Raw genomic sequence first — 17116 nt, 5'->3', positions numbered from 1 at the left:
CTTTCACCTAGCTATCCCAGAGAGTGTAAAACACCTCAGTTCCACCAGAAACCCCCTGTCAAACCGGAAGAGGGCACTCCACAAACACAGCTCCAAGATAATTGGCTGGTCCATTGATTGAAATGACTTACAGGCAGTAGACATAACTCTCAGACACCAATCTGACCTTCGAAATCTCAGGAAAGTCACCTCATGCTTTCTCCACAGGGTGGAAGTGGCCTGTTCTCACAATGTCTTTTCAGCAGGGTGGTGATGCTCTGATTCTCACCTAAGAAAAATTTCTCAGCAGAACATGGCACATATTCCAAAATTGACCATGTATTAGGTCATAAAAGCCTCATAGTCAAATGTAGGAAGACAGAGATAGTAAATTAATCCTTCTCAGATCATGATGAAATAAAAATTATATGTAATAAAGAGCCATGGAAAGGTTGACTGAAAAGTATTGGAAACTAAAGAATTTCATAGTAAAAAAAGAGTGGGTCCAACAAAAAATCACAAAAACAATCAAAAACTTCATCCAGAGAATGACAATAATGAGACAATAAACCAAACTTATGGGATGCAAATTCTTATATGAATAAAATAGAGAAAAGAGGTGACCAATGAATTGGACATGCAACTAAAAAAGCTAGAAAATTAATAAATTAAAAATCCCATTTAAATATTAAATTACAAATCTTGAAAATCAAAGGAGAGATGAAGTAAAATTGAATGTGTGAAAACTATAAAATTAATCAATGAAACTAAGGGCTGATTTTATGAAAAAATCAATAAAATAGATAAACCTTCAGTTAATGTGATTAAAAAAAAATAAGTAGTAAAACCAAATTACCAGTATCAAAAATGAAAGGGGTGATTTCACCACCAATGAAGTGGAAATTAAATCAATAATTAGGAGATATTTTGCCCAACTGTATGCCAATAAATTTGATAATCTAAATGAAATGCACAAATATTTACCAAAAAACAAATGGCCCAGATTAACTGAAGAATAAATAAAATCCTTAAGCCCATTTTAGAAAAAGAAATTGAACAAGCCATCAATGAATCCTTAAGAAAAAAATCTCTAGCTCCAGATGGTTTACAAGTGAACTCTACTGACCATTTAAAGAAAAATTAATTCCAATACTATACAAATTATTTGGAAAAATAGGTGAAGGAGTCTTTAGCAAATTTATTTTAGGAGCCAAAACAGAGAAAGAAAAATTATAAATCAATTTCCCTAATGAATATAGATGCAAAAATCTTAAATAAAACATTAGCAAGGAGATTATAGCAATTTATCATTAGGATAATACAGTATGACCAGTTTAGATTTATACCAGGAATAATACAAGGCTGTTTCAACAGTAGGAAAACTACCAACATAATCAACCACACCAATAACAAAACTAACCTAAATCATGTGATTATCTTAATAGATGCAGAGAAAACATTTGACAAAGTACAACATCAATTCCTATTAAAAACACTAGAGAGGGCGCAGCCGCCGAGCTCCCGCTCCGGCTGCAGCTGGTGCCCAGGTTCTGCCTCTGAGTTGCACGTGTTGCAAGCAGCCGCTGCGGGGAAGCCGGGAGGGATGCCTGGGACCGAGGCCTGGAAGGCTACGCATTTGGCTGACCGTGGATCCTGCAGCCGTCTCCGGGAGCTGCATTCCCAAGCCCGGCAGGTCTCCCGAGCAGCCGTTGCTTAGCACACCCATAGGCTCTTAATGCCGATCTTAATCGATTGATCAGTCGATTGGAAGTGGGTGCGCAGCCAGAAGCCCCCGTTGCGGGGGCGCCTGTCCCCGGCTTGCGTCTTAGTTCCTCTCCCTTGTCTCTGCAGGTCCGAGCCCCCCAGCTCGCCATGCCCGCGGGCGTGTCGTGGCCCACCTACCTGAAATGGTCGTAGCCAGCATGGGGGGCCGTGCTGGCGGGGGGCAGAAGTGGTGCACAGGTACTACCGACCCGATCTGACCATACCTGAAATCCCCCCAAAACGTGGTGAACTCAAAACAGAGCTTCTGGGGTTGAAAGCCGGAGATGAGCAAGATCAGATTTCTCAGCAGCAGTGATCCAGACTGTCAGCATGTGATGTTGGGACTCTTACTCTATTTTTATACATATGAACAGTCATTTTGCTTGTTCTGATGCAGTGAGGGTTCTCTATGAACATTAATAAATTCAGGTGTAATTGAGGTTTGACTTGTGTGACCTGAGAATTGTTTAAATGAACTCTTCCCAGCCTTTGGAATATAGTCTGGGAGCTATTTAATTTGGTCCTGGGTATTAGTTATTGGTCCTCTTCAAGAACGAAGGACAAACAACAACACTGTAATTACATGTAAAACATGTTGGAATTAAAACTCTTCTGCTGACTTCTCAGTAGTTGACTTTGTAAAAAAATATTTTTATTATGGACTTTAAACATTTTAATGTACAAAGAACAAATATAGGAATGTGTATATAGAAAAAAAAACACTAGAGAGTATAGGAATAGGTGGAGCTTTCTTTTAAATAATGAGCAGTATCTACCTAAAACCATCAGCAAACATTATATGTAATGGGGAAAAGTTAAAGACATTTCCAATAAGATCAGGAGTGAAACAGGGATGACCATTATCACCTTCTATTATTTAATATTGTACTAGAAATGTTAGCTTTAACAATAAGAGAAGAAAAAGGAAATAAAGGAATTGGAATAGGCAGGAAAGAAAACTTTCACTCTTTGCATATGATATATGATAGTATACTTGGAGATTCATAAAATAAGAACTAAAAACTACTTGAAACAATTAACAACTTTAGCAAAGGTGCAGGATATAAAATAAATCCACATAAATCACCAGCATTTCTATACATGACCATCAAAGCTCAACAACAAGAGAAATCCCATTTAAAGTGTCTGTAGACAACATATAATCTTTGGGAGTCTACCTGCCAAGAGAAACCCAGGAACTCTATGAACACAATTACAAAATGTTTTTCACACAAATCAAATCATATCTAAATAATTTGAAAAATATCAATTGCTTATGGACAGGCCAAGCTAATATAATAAAAATGATAATTCTACCTAAATTAATATTCTCATTCATTGCCATACCGATCAGACTACCTAAAAATTACTCTATAGAGCTAAAAAAATTAATAATAAAATTCATCTGGAAGAACAAAATGTCAAAAACATCAAGGGAACTAAGGAAAAAAAATGCACAGGAATACGGCTAACCTTACCAAATCTGAAGCTATACTATAAAGCAGCAGCACCAAAAATATTTGGTACTGGCTAAGAAATAGAGTGGTGAATCAATGGAAAAGGTTAGTCACATAGGGGCAGCTAGGTGGCACAGTGGATAGAGCACTGGCCCTGGATTCAGGAGGATCTGAGTTCAAATCTGGCCTCAGACCCTTGACACTTACTAGCTGTGTGACCCTGGAAAAATCACTTAAACCCAATTGCCTCACCAAAAAAAAAAAAAAAAAAGATTTAAAAAGGTTAGGCACAGGAGAAACAGTAATAAATGACTATAGTAATCTACTCTTTGGTAAACCCAAAGACTCCATCTTCTGAGAGAGGAACTCAGTATTTGACAAAAACTGCTGGGAAAACTGGAAGATAGTATGACAGAAACTAGGCACAGACCAACATCTTACATCATTATACCACAATAAATTCAAAATGGTTACATGATTTAGACATAATGGATGATACCATAAGTAAATTAGGAGAGGAAAGAATAGTTTACCTCTCACATCGATGGAGAGGAAAACAATTTATGTCCAAACAAGGGATAGAGAATATTATGAAATGCAAGAGGGAAGACTTTGATTACATTAAATTAAAAAGTTTTTGTACAAACAGAACCAATGCAAGCAAAATCAGGAGGGAGGCAGAAAACTGAAAAAACAGTTTTATAGCCAGTATGTCTGATAAAGGCCTCATTTCTTTTTTTTAATTAATAAAGTATTTTATTTTTCCCGTTACATGTAAAGATAGTTCTCAACTTTTGTATATACAAGCTTTGCAATTTCAGATTTTTCTCCCTCCCTCCCTCCCTCCCCTCCCTCCCCTCCCTCCCCTCCCTCCCCTCCCTCCCCTCCCTCCCCCCTCCCCTAGACAGCAGGTAATCTGATATAGGTTTATATATATATATATATATATATATATATATATATATATATATATATATATATTATATATATATATATATATATATATATAACACACACATAATTACATTAAACATATTTCTGCATTAGTCATGTTATAAGAGAAAAATCAGAGCAATGACAAAAAAACCTCAAAATAGAAAAACAAGAGCACCAAAAACAAAAAGAAATAGTACAGTTCATTCAGCATCCATACTCCAAAGTTTTTTTTTTTTCCTGGATCTGGAGATCATCTTCTATCATGAGTTCCCTGGAACTCTTCTGTACCATTGTATTGGTGAGAAGAATACAGTCCATCACAGTAGATCAACACTCAATGTTGATGATACTGTGTACAGTGTTTTCTTTGTTCTGCTCATCTCATTCATCATCAGCCTACGCAAGATCCTAAAGGTTTCTTTGACTCCTCCTGTTCATCGTTTTTTACAGCACATAGTATTCCATTGTATTCATATACCACAACTTGTCCAGCCATTCCCCAATTGATGGGCATCCCCTCAACTTCCAATTCCTTGCACCATGTACAGAGCAGCTATAAATATTTTTGTACATGGGGGGTCCCTTTCCCCTTTCCATGATTTCTTCGGGAAAAAGGCCCAAAAGTGGTATTGCTGGATAAAAGGGTATGCACAGCTTTATCGCCCTTTGGGCATAATTCCAAATTGCTATCCAGAATGGCTGGATCAGTTCACAGCTCCATCAACAATGCATTAGTGTTCCAATTTTTCCACAGCTTCTCCAACATTTATTGTTTTCCTTTTTTGTCATTTTAGCCAATCTGATAGGTGTCAGGTGGTACCTCAGAGGTGTTTTAATTTGCATCTCTCTAATCATTAGATATTTAGAGCATTTTTCCATATGGGAATAGATAGCTTTGGTTTCTTCATCAGAAATCTGCCTATTCATATGCTTTGACCATTTCTCAACTGGGGAATGACTTGAATTCTTATAAATTTGATTTAGTTCCCTATATATTTTAGAGATGAGGCCTTTATCAGAAGTACTGGCCATAAAAATTGTTTCCTAGCTTTCTGCCTCCCTTCTAATTTTGGATGCTTTGCTTCTGTTTGTACAATTTTTTTTTAATTTAATGTAATCAAAATCACCATTTTGCATTTTTATTTATTTATTTATCTATTTATCTATTTATTTATTTATCTGTTTGTTTATTTATTTATTTATTTATTTATTTATTTTTAAGTGAGGCAATTGGGGTTAAGTGACTTTCTCAGGGTCACACAGATAGTAAGTGTTAAGATTCTAATGCAGGATTTGAACTCAGGTATTCCTGACTCCAGGGTCGATGCTCTATCCACTGTACCATCTAGCTGCCCCCATTTTGCATTTTATAATAATCTCTATCTCTTGTTTGGTCATAACTGTTTTCCTTTCCAAAGATCTGATGGGTAGACTATTCCTTTCTCTCCTAATTTATCTATGGTATTACCTCTTATGTCTAAATCATGTATCCATTTTGAATTTATTTTAGTATAAGGTGTAAGATGTGGGTCTATGCCTAATTTCTGCCATACTATCTTCCAGTTTTCCCAGCAGTTTTTGTCAAATACAGAGTTCCTATCCCAGAAGCTGGAGTTTTGGGGTTTATCAAATACTACATTACTAGTGTCATTTACTACTGCATTTCCTGTGCCTAGCCTATTCCACTGATCCTGCACTCTATTTCTTAGCCAGTACCAGATAATTTTGATGACTGCCGCTTTATAGTAAAGCTCCAGGTTTGGTACCACTAACCCACCTCCCTGTGAATTTTTTTTTTCATTATTTCCCTGGATATTCTTGATTTTTTGCTTTTCCAGATGAATTTTGTTATTATTTTTTCTAGCTCTATAAAATAATTTTTTAGGTAGTCTGATTGGTATGGCACTGAATAAGTAAATTAATTTAGGTAGTATTGTCATTTTTACTATATTAGCTCTGCCTATCCATCAGCAATTGATATCTTTCCAATTATTTAGATCTGATTTGATTTGCATGAAGAGTGTTTAGTAGTTGTGTTCATAGAATTCCTGGGTTTGTCTTGGCAAGTAGACTCCCAGGTATTTTATATTATCTACTGTTACTTTAAATGGAATTTCTCTTTTTATATCTTTTGCTACTGGACTTTGTTGGTCATGAATAGAAATGCTGATGATTTATGTGGATTTATTTTATATCCTGCTACTTTGCTAAAGTTGTTCACTGTTTCAAGTAATTTTTGAGTTGATTCTTTAGGATTCTTTAACTATACCATCATATCATCTGCAAAGAGTGATAGTTTTGTTTCCTCCTTGCCTATTCTAATTCCTTTAATTCCTTTCTCTTCTCTGATTGCTAAAGCTAACATTTCTAGTACAATATTAAATAATAGGGGTGATAATGGACATCCTTGTTTTACCCCTGATCTTATTGGGAAGGCCTCTAATTTATCTCCATTGCATATAATAGTTGCTGATGGCTTTAGGTAGATACTGTTTATTATTTTAAGGAAAGCTCCACATATTCCTAAACACTGTAGTGTTTTTATTAGGAATGGGTGGTGTATTTTGTCAAATCCTTTCTCTGCCTCTATTGAGATAATCATATGATTTTGGTTGGTTTTCTTATTGATGTGGTTGATTATGTTAATAGTTTTTTTGATGTTGAACCAGCCCTGCATTCCCTGGTATAAATCCCACCTGGTCATAGTGTATTATCCTGATGATCACTTGCTAATTTCCTTGATAATATCTTATTTAAGATTTTAGGCATCAATATTCATTAGGGAAATTGGTCCTATAATTTTCTTTCTCTGTTTTTGCTTTGCCTGTTTTTGGTATCGCCACCATATTGTGTCATAAAATGAATTTGGTAGAACTCCTTCTTCACCTATTTTTCCAAATAATTTGTATAGTATTGGAATTAATTGTTCTTTAAAATGTTTGGTAAAATTCACCTGTAAACCCATCTGGCCCTGGGGATTTTTTCTTAGGGAGTTCATTAATGGATTGTTCAATTTCTTTTTCTAGTATGGGCTTATTTAAGGATTTTATTTCCTCTTCGTTAACCTGGGCAGTTTGTATTTTTGTAAATATTCATCCATTTCATTTGGATTGTCAAATTTATTGGCATACAGTTGGGCAAAATAATTCCTAATTATTGATTTAATTTCCAATTCCATTGGTGGTAACATTACCCTTTTTAATTTTTCATACTGGCAATTTGGTTTTATTCTTCTTTTTTTAATCAAATTAAACAATATTTTATCTATTTTACTGTTTTTTTCATCAAACCGTAGTGTTTTTTGCTTTCAATCTTATTAATTTCTCTTTTAATTTTCAGGATCTCTAGTTTAGTATCTAATTGGGGATTTCTAATTTGTTCTTTTTCTAGCTTTTTTCTAGCTTTTTAAGTTGAATGCCCAATTCATTAATCTCCTCTTTCTCTTTTTTATTCATGTAAGCATTTAGAGCTATAAATTTTCACCCAAGCACTGCTTTGGCTGCATCCCATAGATTTGGGTATGTTGTCTCATTGTTGTCATTCTCTTGGATATAGTTATTGATTGTTTCTATGATTTGTTGTTTGGCCCATTCATTCTTTAGAATGAAATTATTTACTTTCCAATTGATTTTCATTCTACTTTTCCTTGGCTCTTTATTACATGTAATTTTTATTGCATTAATGTCTGAGAAGGATGCATTTACTATTTCTGACTTTCTACATTTGACTATGATGTTTTTGTGTCCTAATACATAGTCAATTTTTGAAAATGTGCCATGTAGGGCGGCGGCTAGGTGGTGCAGTGGATAAAGCACCAGCCCTGGATTCAGGAGTACCTGAGTTCAAATCCGGCTTCAGACACTTGACACTTAACTAGCTGTGTGACCCTGGGCAAGTCACTTAACCCCGCTTGCCCAGCAAAAAAAAAAAAAAAAGAAAGAAAATATGTACTGCTGAGAAAAAGCTTTATTCCTTTCTATCCCCATTCAATTTTCTCCAGACATCTATCATGTCTAACTTTTCTAGTAATCTATTCACCTCATTTACTACTTTCTTATTTATTTTTGGCTATATTTATCTACTTCTGAGAGGGGGAGATTCAGATCCCCCACTAGTATAGTATTACTATCTAATTCCTCTTGTAACTCATTTAACTTCTCTAAGAATTTGGATGCTATACCACTTGGCACATACATATTTAATATTGATATTTCTTCATTATCTATAGTACCTTTTAGCAAGATGTAATTTCCTTCCTTATCTCTTTTAATGAGATCTATTTTTGCCTGCACTTTGTCTGAGATAAGGATTGCTACCCCTGTTTTTTTTTTTACTTTAGCTGAAGCATAATATATTCTGTTCCAGCCTTTTACCTTTAGTCTGTGTGCATCTCTCTGCTTCAAAGGTGTTTCTTATAAACAGTATATTGTAGGTTTCTGGTTTTTAATCCACAATGCAATTCATTTCTGTTTTATAGCAGAGTTCATCCCATTCACATTCACAGTTATTATTGCTGACTTTCTATTCCCTTCCATTCTATTTACCCCCTTTGTACTTTTACCCCCTTCTTTCACCCTATTCCTCCTCACCAATGTTTTACTTCTTACCCCTGTCTCCCTCAATCTGCCCTCCCTTTTTATCACCCACCCTCTGTTTTCTTGACCCTTTTCTCCCTTGCTTTTTTCCTCCCTTCTATCAGTCCCCTCACCTTTCCCTTCCCCTTTTGCTTCCCTAAAGAATGAGCTAAGTTTCTTTATCCCAATGAATGTACATATTATTCCCTCTTGGAATCTAATCTAATGAGAGTAGGGTTGAGACAATGTTCACCCCTCCTTTCTTTCCTTATACTATAATAGTTTTATTTTAACCTCTTCATATGATATAATTCACCTCATTCCACCTCCCCTTTCCTCTCCTCCCCATAGACTCCCTTTTTAACCCCTTATTTTTTTTGTTTCATCACATCAAAGAAAATTTATATTTATACCCTCTGTGTAAAGTCCTTCTCTCTGCCCAAATGCATTTAGAGTTCTTAAATTATGAGTATTATCTTCCTGTGTAGGGATATAAATTGTTTAACCTAATTGGGTAACCTTTTTTACCCCCTGTTTACCTTTTTAAGCTTCTCTTGAGTCTTATATGTTAAGATCAAATTTTCTATTCAGTTCTGGTATTTTTTTCAGGAAAGATTGAAAGTCCCCAATGTCTTTGAATATCCATCTTTTCCTCTGAAAGATAATGATCAGTTTTGCTGGGTAATAGATTCTTGGCTGCAATCCAAGCTCCTTTGCCTTCCGGATTATCATATTCCAAGCCTTGTGGTCCTTTAATGTTGAAGCTGCCAGGTCCTGAGCAATCCTGACTGTAGCTCCATGATATTTAAATTCCTTTTTTCTGGCTGCTTGGAGTATTTTCTCCTTCACCTGAAAATTCTGGAATTTGGCTACAATATTCCTTGGAGTTTTCCTTTTGGGGTCTCTTTCAGGAGGTGATCGGTGGATTCTTTCAATGATGATTTTATGTTCTGATTCTATGATATCAGGACAGTTCTCCTTAATAATTTCCTGGAATATGGTGTCTAGATTCTTTTTCTGGCCATGGCATTCAGGCAGTCCAATGCTTCTCACATTGTCTCTCCTGGATCTGTTTTCCAGATCAGTCATCTTTCCAATGAGGTATTTCACATTTTCTTCTATTTTTTCATTCTTTTGATTCTGCTTGACTGATTCCTGGTGTCTCGTGGATTCCTTATCTTCCAACTGTCCAATTTTAATTTTTAAGGCATTGTTTTCTTCAGTGGGATTATGCACCTTTTTTTTCTATTTGGCCAAATGAATTTTTTTAAGGCATTGTTCTCTTCAGTGAGATTATTCACCTTTTTTCCATTTGGCCAAATGAAGTTTTTAAGGCATTGTTTTCTGTAGTCAATCCTTGTGCCTCCTTTTCCAAGCTGCTGATTCTTTTTTCATATTTTTCTTGTTTTGCTTTCATTTCTCTCCCCATTTTTTCTTCTACCTCTCTCAATTGATTTTTAAAACCTTTTTTGAGCTCTTCCAGGAAGGCTTTTTATTCTTGAGACCAATTCACCTTCCCTTGTGAGGCTTCACATATAGGCAATTTGAGGGTATTGTCCTCATCTGAGTGTGTGTTGGTTTCTACCCCATTGGTACAGAAGCTCTCAATGGAGAGGGCTCTTTTTTTGCTTCTTGCTCATTATTGCAGCTTATTTACTTATTTTTTAAGATGAGTTCTGCTCTGGGGGCACCAGGGTCCCTGTTTTCGGCTTCTTGTACAGGGGTATAGGTGCTGTGTGACCAGCCTTTTACTCTGAGGCCTTTATATTGTGTGCAGTTCTCCCCCCTGTACTTCCTGTCTGAGCACGCTAGGTCAGTGTGCCTGGTCGCGTCTGTCCTGTTTGTGGCCCTACAGCTGGCAATTGCCCTCTTGGCTGGTACGGGTAGTTTTTTCCACTGTCCTGCTGGGCCACCATATTTTTGAGTCAGGATCCAGGGGCCTCAGTTGTTTGGCTGTGGCCTGCAGCTTTCTGCTGTCTTGCCCCAACCCCCTCAGCACTGGGCTGCTACCCTGCGCTGTGCCTCCCTTTTGCCTGAATCAGACTGACCTTTTCCTGAAGTCTTCTAAATTATCTCTTGTTGGAAGACTGTGTCTCTCTGTCTCTTTGCAGGTTCTGTTGTTTCAGAATCCATCCAGAAGCTTGATTTAATGTTCTTTTTGAGAGTCAAAGGATATGTACAGGCAGTTTTCTGATGAAGAAATCAAAGGTATCTATTGTCATATGAAAAAATACTCTAAATCACTATTGATTAGAGAAATGCAAATTAAAATAACTTTGAGGTACCACCTAACACCTCACAGATTGACTAATATGACAAAAAGGGAAAATAATAAATGTTGGAGAAGCTGTGGAAATATTGGAACACCAATACATTGTTGTTGGAGCTGTGAAGTTATTCAACCATTTTGGAGAGCAATTTGGAACTATGCCTATAAGACTATGGAACTGTGCATACTGTCTGACCCAGTAATAGCACTACTAGGTCTGTATCCTAAAAAGATCATAGAAGAGAAAAATGAACCCACATGTACAAAAATATTTATAACAACTCTCTTTGTGGTGGCAAAGTATTAGAAATTGAGAAAATGCCCATCAATTGGGCAATGGCTAAATAAGTTGTGGTTTATGAAAGCAATGGAATTCTATTGTGCTCTATGAAAGGATGAGCAGAAGGGTTTCAGAGAAATCTGGAAGGATTTAAATGAACTGATGTTGAGTGAGATGAGAAGAACCAGGAGAACATTTTACACAATAACATCAACATTTTGTCATGATCAACTGTGATAGACTTGGTTCTTCTCAGCAGTGCAATGATCCAAAACAATTTCGAAGAACTCATAAGAGAAGTGTTCTCTACATCCAGAAAATACAAACAAACAAAAAAAACTAGATTATGAATGTAGACTGAACCATACTGTTTCTACTTTTTGGCTGTTTTTTTTTTTTGAGGCTTTTCCCTTGTTTTCTGATTCTTCTTTCACCATATGACTAATGCAGAAATATGTTCAATGTGATTATACACATAAAAAATATATCAGATTGCTTTCTGTCTTTGGGAGGGGGGAAGAAAGGGAGGGTAGGAGAAAAATTTGGAACTAAAAAGTCTGTGACAACAAATGTCGAAAACAATCTTTAAATGTAAGTGGAAAATAATAAATTTTTTTATGATTAGAAAAAAATAATAGTGTCAAATCCTTAAATCAATCTCAGCCATTATTTAAAAAAAAGAACAGTGTCAAGTCCTTAAATCTCAGCAATGAATTAAGGAATAAATAATTTTTAATTGAGATAAAAGGGTAGCAACCCTGCCATATTGGGAAATGTCCAGTGGATTTCTCAAACTAGAGGCCACTGAAAATTTCCTTTATATCCTTTGGAGGTAAGGGGGAGGAGGTAGAATGATGTAGAAAATCCTGGTCATGAGATTCCTGCCATCCTCAGCAATCTGAACAAGGTAAACCACTTATTTTGGCTGTTTTGGCTTCCATGCCATTCATTCCAATGGAATGAGTCAAGGACATTAAAGGCCTAGATCTGGTTTGACCCCCATGAAGGAAAATCTGAGGATAGGAGTTAACATCTGACTTAATTCAATGTAATTGTCTCTTTCTGGAAATGTTACTGACATTCAGACAAAGACTATTTATGAAATGGCAGGTAATATTACCTTTGCTAATAACAATTTCTGTCTTATATTTACAATTTTCTTTCAATAATTAACAAAATGAAATTTAACTATGTAAAATAGAAATAAATGGATAATTTGTTAGAGTTTCGAAATTGAAATGTGGTTTTGATGAATAAGAACATCTGGAATTTGGAAAGAAACAGGAGTAAAGGTAATTTTTTAAGAAAAAGATATAAGAAACATAAATATTAAAACAAAAATTGAGTGTGGAAACATCAGGTTAAAACTATGTGTATTTATTCATGCAGACTGGATGAACCCTGGAAGGGATTTAGACTTTTCTAATACTTCTTTGACTAAAAAGGGCTCTTGCCTTCCATACAATGTCAGTATTTTCTACACTACACAGGGACTTTCATTTCATACATCATTCACAGGGTGAAGCAGGGATTCCACAAAGTAAGCAGTTCACATTTTAATTGTAAAAAAGGACGAGGAATTGTTTTGAAGAGAAATGGAATCAAAGAAGATTTAGGGGATTATGTGACCTATGCCCATTGAATTCTTTCTTAGAAAATCTGTCACACACTTGGGAAAAAAGATAATATATTATATGTTCCACAAGAAAAGACAAGCTATAAGTCACACTGACCACAGTCTTAAGAATCATTTTATTCCAAGGGAAGAACATTATTTTAATTGATGGTCAGGGATCATTAAATGTTTCCTTTTCTATAGCCAAAATTTTTCTATGCAGGATTCTTCTAAAAATGTCACCAATAAACTGTAGAATACAACAGGGAATATAAGTCACTGGGGTGTATACATTTTTCATCTGTATGTTATTAATCAGTTCAGAAATTGACTTACCAGGAGGAAAAAATGATAACCCATTTAAGAAACAATAGATTTTTCTCTCCCTTCTTTGTAAAATTAGAAGATAATAGATTTACATGGAAGACTGTATATATTTTCTGATTTGGTTGATATGTGGGATGGTTTTGTTGATTTTTTGGGTGGAGATATTCTTTCATTTTTATTCTTTATTATAAAGAACGGTTTTCTTAGAGAGAAATGTATCAAGAAACAAAGATAATGTAAAATGAAAAGATAGTCATATTTTAAAGGAAAAAAATAGTCCATGTATGGTTTAATTGTTACTTGAGAAGATGTGGGTTTTTTCCCCCTCAATTAATACTGGCAGTGTCCAAAGAAAAATTTTGCCTTTATCTCCCTCTATGCTTCCTTACAGTCTCACACTTCCTGCTGCCTAGTTAGTGCAGACATGCTGCCCGTTGGTTGCTCAGGGCATATTTGTTTGGTAACTTTCCATGTTTTCAACCTATCTCTCTACAATCATATGAAAATTAGACCTTGGCTAGCTGCCTAAAGCACCAAATACCCAATGAACTAATTTGCACTATACTACTGATGTCCATTAAGATTAAATAGCTTATCCTGAATGGCATAACAAAGTTTAACTGGAGAATGAAGCCTGAAGCCAAATAATGAATATGTGATGTTAGAATTTTCAACATCAATGCCAGAGGAGTGAAAATGATATTGGATTGGTAAGTAGGGAGACTTTCTGATAGTCACTCAAACTAATCAATAAACATTTATTCAATGCTTACTCTATGTTGCTCTTTATGATAAGCTGTATACTGGGAAGTCAGAAAATCAAATCACTTAGGGGCAGCTAGGTGGTGCAGTGGATAGAGCTCTAGCCCTGGAGTCAGGAGTACCTGAGTTCAAATACGGCCTCAGAACATTGACACTTACTAGCTGTGTGACTCTGGGCAAGTCATTTAATCCCTATTGCCTCACAAAAACAAAAACAAAAAAAAAAAGGAAAAGCAAATCACTGTTCTGCTTACCCCAAATGACTGACTTTCCTTTTTCTGATCATTTAGATAACTTCTTACCATTAAATTTATCTTCAGTAAAGGATCAATTCATTGTCTATAAGGAGCACAGCAAAATACATTATTAAAATAGATTTTTACAACATAACTTGTCAGATGTATTTTTCTTTAATCTTTAAAGAAATACAAGGACCATAACTACATGAAACCTAGTTGTTAGCAAATAATTCCCCAAACAGGCCATGATTCTAAATAACTTTTTTTTTTTTTTCTGAGCTACATGTACTAGGGTGGCCAGGTCACAGAATGTATCACATACAAGGAGAACAGAAATGTACCTGGCCCAGAAATTTCCTGCACATTAGAGCATATGCATACTTCCTTAAATCCCTTATGCTGTATGTTAGGAAATTTACAAATTTACAAATCCCATGCTGTAAATTAGGAAATTTACAAAATATGCGATTAATAACATTTATAATATTTCATTGAATCTATTTTGTAATGTGCAGAATGCTAGTAGATAAGTCATTGTGATTCACACTAATATTTTCTTTTCTATGCCTTTATGTATATCTACTGACTTATTTATTCATAGCAGACTTCTTTTTGCATAATCCAAAAGCTGAAAAACAACTGAATTCTGCTTTCTAATATTTTTAAGTTCCTATAATAAATCAACCTCTAGATATTAGAGAATTTTTCAAATATACCCCTATTTTTCATTTTGCATATGCATTGTATCTGTTGTATATTTCTTTTCTTTCTTTTCTTTCTTTCTTATTTTTTTTTTTTTTGCAGGGCAATGGGGGTTAAATCACTTGCCTAGGGTCACACAGCTAGTAAGTGTCAAGTGTCTGAGTACAGATTTGAACTCACGTCCTCCTGAATCCAGGGCCGGTGCTTTATCCACTGCACCACCTAGCTTCCTCCTGTGTATTTCTAAAGTGTATTTCAATCCTCTACTGAAATTACTAAATTTTCAGCAAAGTACTCCTCACCTGCACATTTTCTCCACTCTCAATTTAAGTATTTTAATCCAACTATGATAAAAAGTTAATCACAATAATAAGGTTGAGTGCATCCTTCGAAATACAGAAAATAAAACTGAGTTTAAGAATCCATCACATAATGGTCATATAAACTTAGTAAAAGTCAGTGGCCATCTCTGAATCTCAGTTTCCTTTTTCTTTGAAATCAAAGTAATAATACTTTCATTACCTATTTCATAAGGTTCTCATGGAGATCAAATAGGATGAGGTAGAATCATTTGTAAACTTCAAAGCAATAAGTGAATATAATCTATTTTTCCCTATGAAAACCACAAATTCTTGATGAGATATATGTGTATTTATTTGTGAAAATGCATATATTTGTATTATAGATATAGGAATATGTATACATACACACAATCTTATAAAGACTATGAATTGGTTTTTTGTTTTTGTTTTTGTTTTTGTTTTTGTTTTTTTTGCGGGACTTTGGGGCTTAAGTGACTTGCCCAGGGTCACACAGCTAGTACATGCCAAGTGTCTGAGGCCGGATTTGAACTCAGGTACTCCTGAATCTAGGGTCGGTGCTTTATCCACTGCGCCACCTAGCTGCCCCAAGACTATCAATTCTTTTTGGTTTTGTTTGGGGGGGCAATGTGGGTCAAGAGTCTTGCCCAGCATCACACAGCCAGTAAGTGTCAAGTGTCCGAGGCCAGATTTGAACTCAGGTCCTCCTGAATCCAGGGCTGATGTTTTATTCACTGTGCCACCTAGCTGTCCTAAAGACTATGAATTCTTTACTGGAAATAATAATAGATTATTCACATGTATCACTGAGATTTACATAAAAGGAACACATTTTATAAATATATATATGTGTGTGTGTGTGTGTGTGTTTGTGTGTTTGTGCATGTGTGTGTGTCTATATATATGTGTGTGTGTGTTGTGAGAATCAGGGTGCCACCCCCCTGCGGAAAAAGACATTGTGACAACCAGGGCAGTGGCTCCCTGAGGAAAAAGCATGTGACTTGTGTCTGGAGGCTGCCTGGAGTCAGGAAGTTACAGCTATTCATAGAACCACCTGTATGTCATGTAAATCAAGGCTACCAGCCAAATAGCTTGGAGATGTGTGTTGGGACCACCACTCTTGGGGTTCTTCAGGGAGCTTCCACTCTAGGAGAGGGTAGATGTGCTTTTCTTTCCATTGGAGGTCTTGGTAGTGATGCAGCAGGGCTAGGGTAGCTAGGCTTTTTCTTTCTGAACTCCATGTGTTCGTCTCTATTTTACTAACTTCGCATATACTTTAATAAATGCTTAATGCTCAAAAACTGGTGATATAAACTTGTAATTTAAGAGGACCACACATTAGATTTTTAGTCATCAAATTTAGTTTTTAAACAATAGAGTGTATGTATGTATGTGTGTATATATATATATATACATATATATATATATGTGTGTGTGTGTGTGTGTGTGTGTGTGTGTATCTTCATTTGTGTGTTTATTTCTATAGATAGCTTTTGGTTAGTAACTTCATCTATCAATGCAGATGAGTACTTTATCTACAATTTGTAGTTTTAAAGAATTGTCTGGTCTTAAAGTTATAGCATCTAGCCTGTATTTGTCAGAGGCAGGACATCAACCTACGTTTTCTTAATTCTGAGACTATTCTCTATTACATTTGCCATATTCCTCAAGAAAAGAATAATATACTAGTAGTAGTAGTAGTAGGCCTCCACCAGTCAGGATCAGCACCTTGAAGAGCCACAGGCCACAGTGTGGCTGTTTAGTCTGATACAGGAGCCGCAGCTCCTAAGTGACTTATAACCAGTAACTGCCACATCCCGTGTTGTATCTACCCCATGAGGAGTAGCTGGAGTGTCCTCTCCAGGGTGCTGGCCTGGGTGGTTCAATATGGA

At 35.7% G+C, this 17116-nt stretch overlaps 1 pseudogene; it reads left to right on the top strand.

Moving 5' to 3' along the window:
- The first annotated feature begins 1714 nt into the window (after window positions 1-1714).
- On the top strand, window positions 1715-2059 carry LOC122748804 (annotated as a pseudogene).
- The last annotated feature ends 15057 nt before the right edge of the window (window positions 2060-17116 follow it).

The sequence above is a fragment of the Dromiciops gliroides genome, chromosome 1, assembly GCF_019393635.1.
Source record: "Dromiciops gliroides isolate mDroGli1 chromosome 1, mDroGli1.pri, whole genome shotgun sequence".
NCBI classification, from domain to species: domain Eukaryota; kingdom Metazoa; phylum Chordata; class Mammalia; order Microbiotheria; family Microbiotheriidae; genus Dromiciops; species Dromiciops gliroides.
Note: the sequence above shows the minus strand (reverse complement) of the source record. Positions and strands in the feature narration are given on the sequence as shown.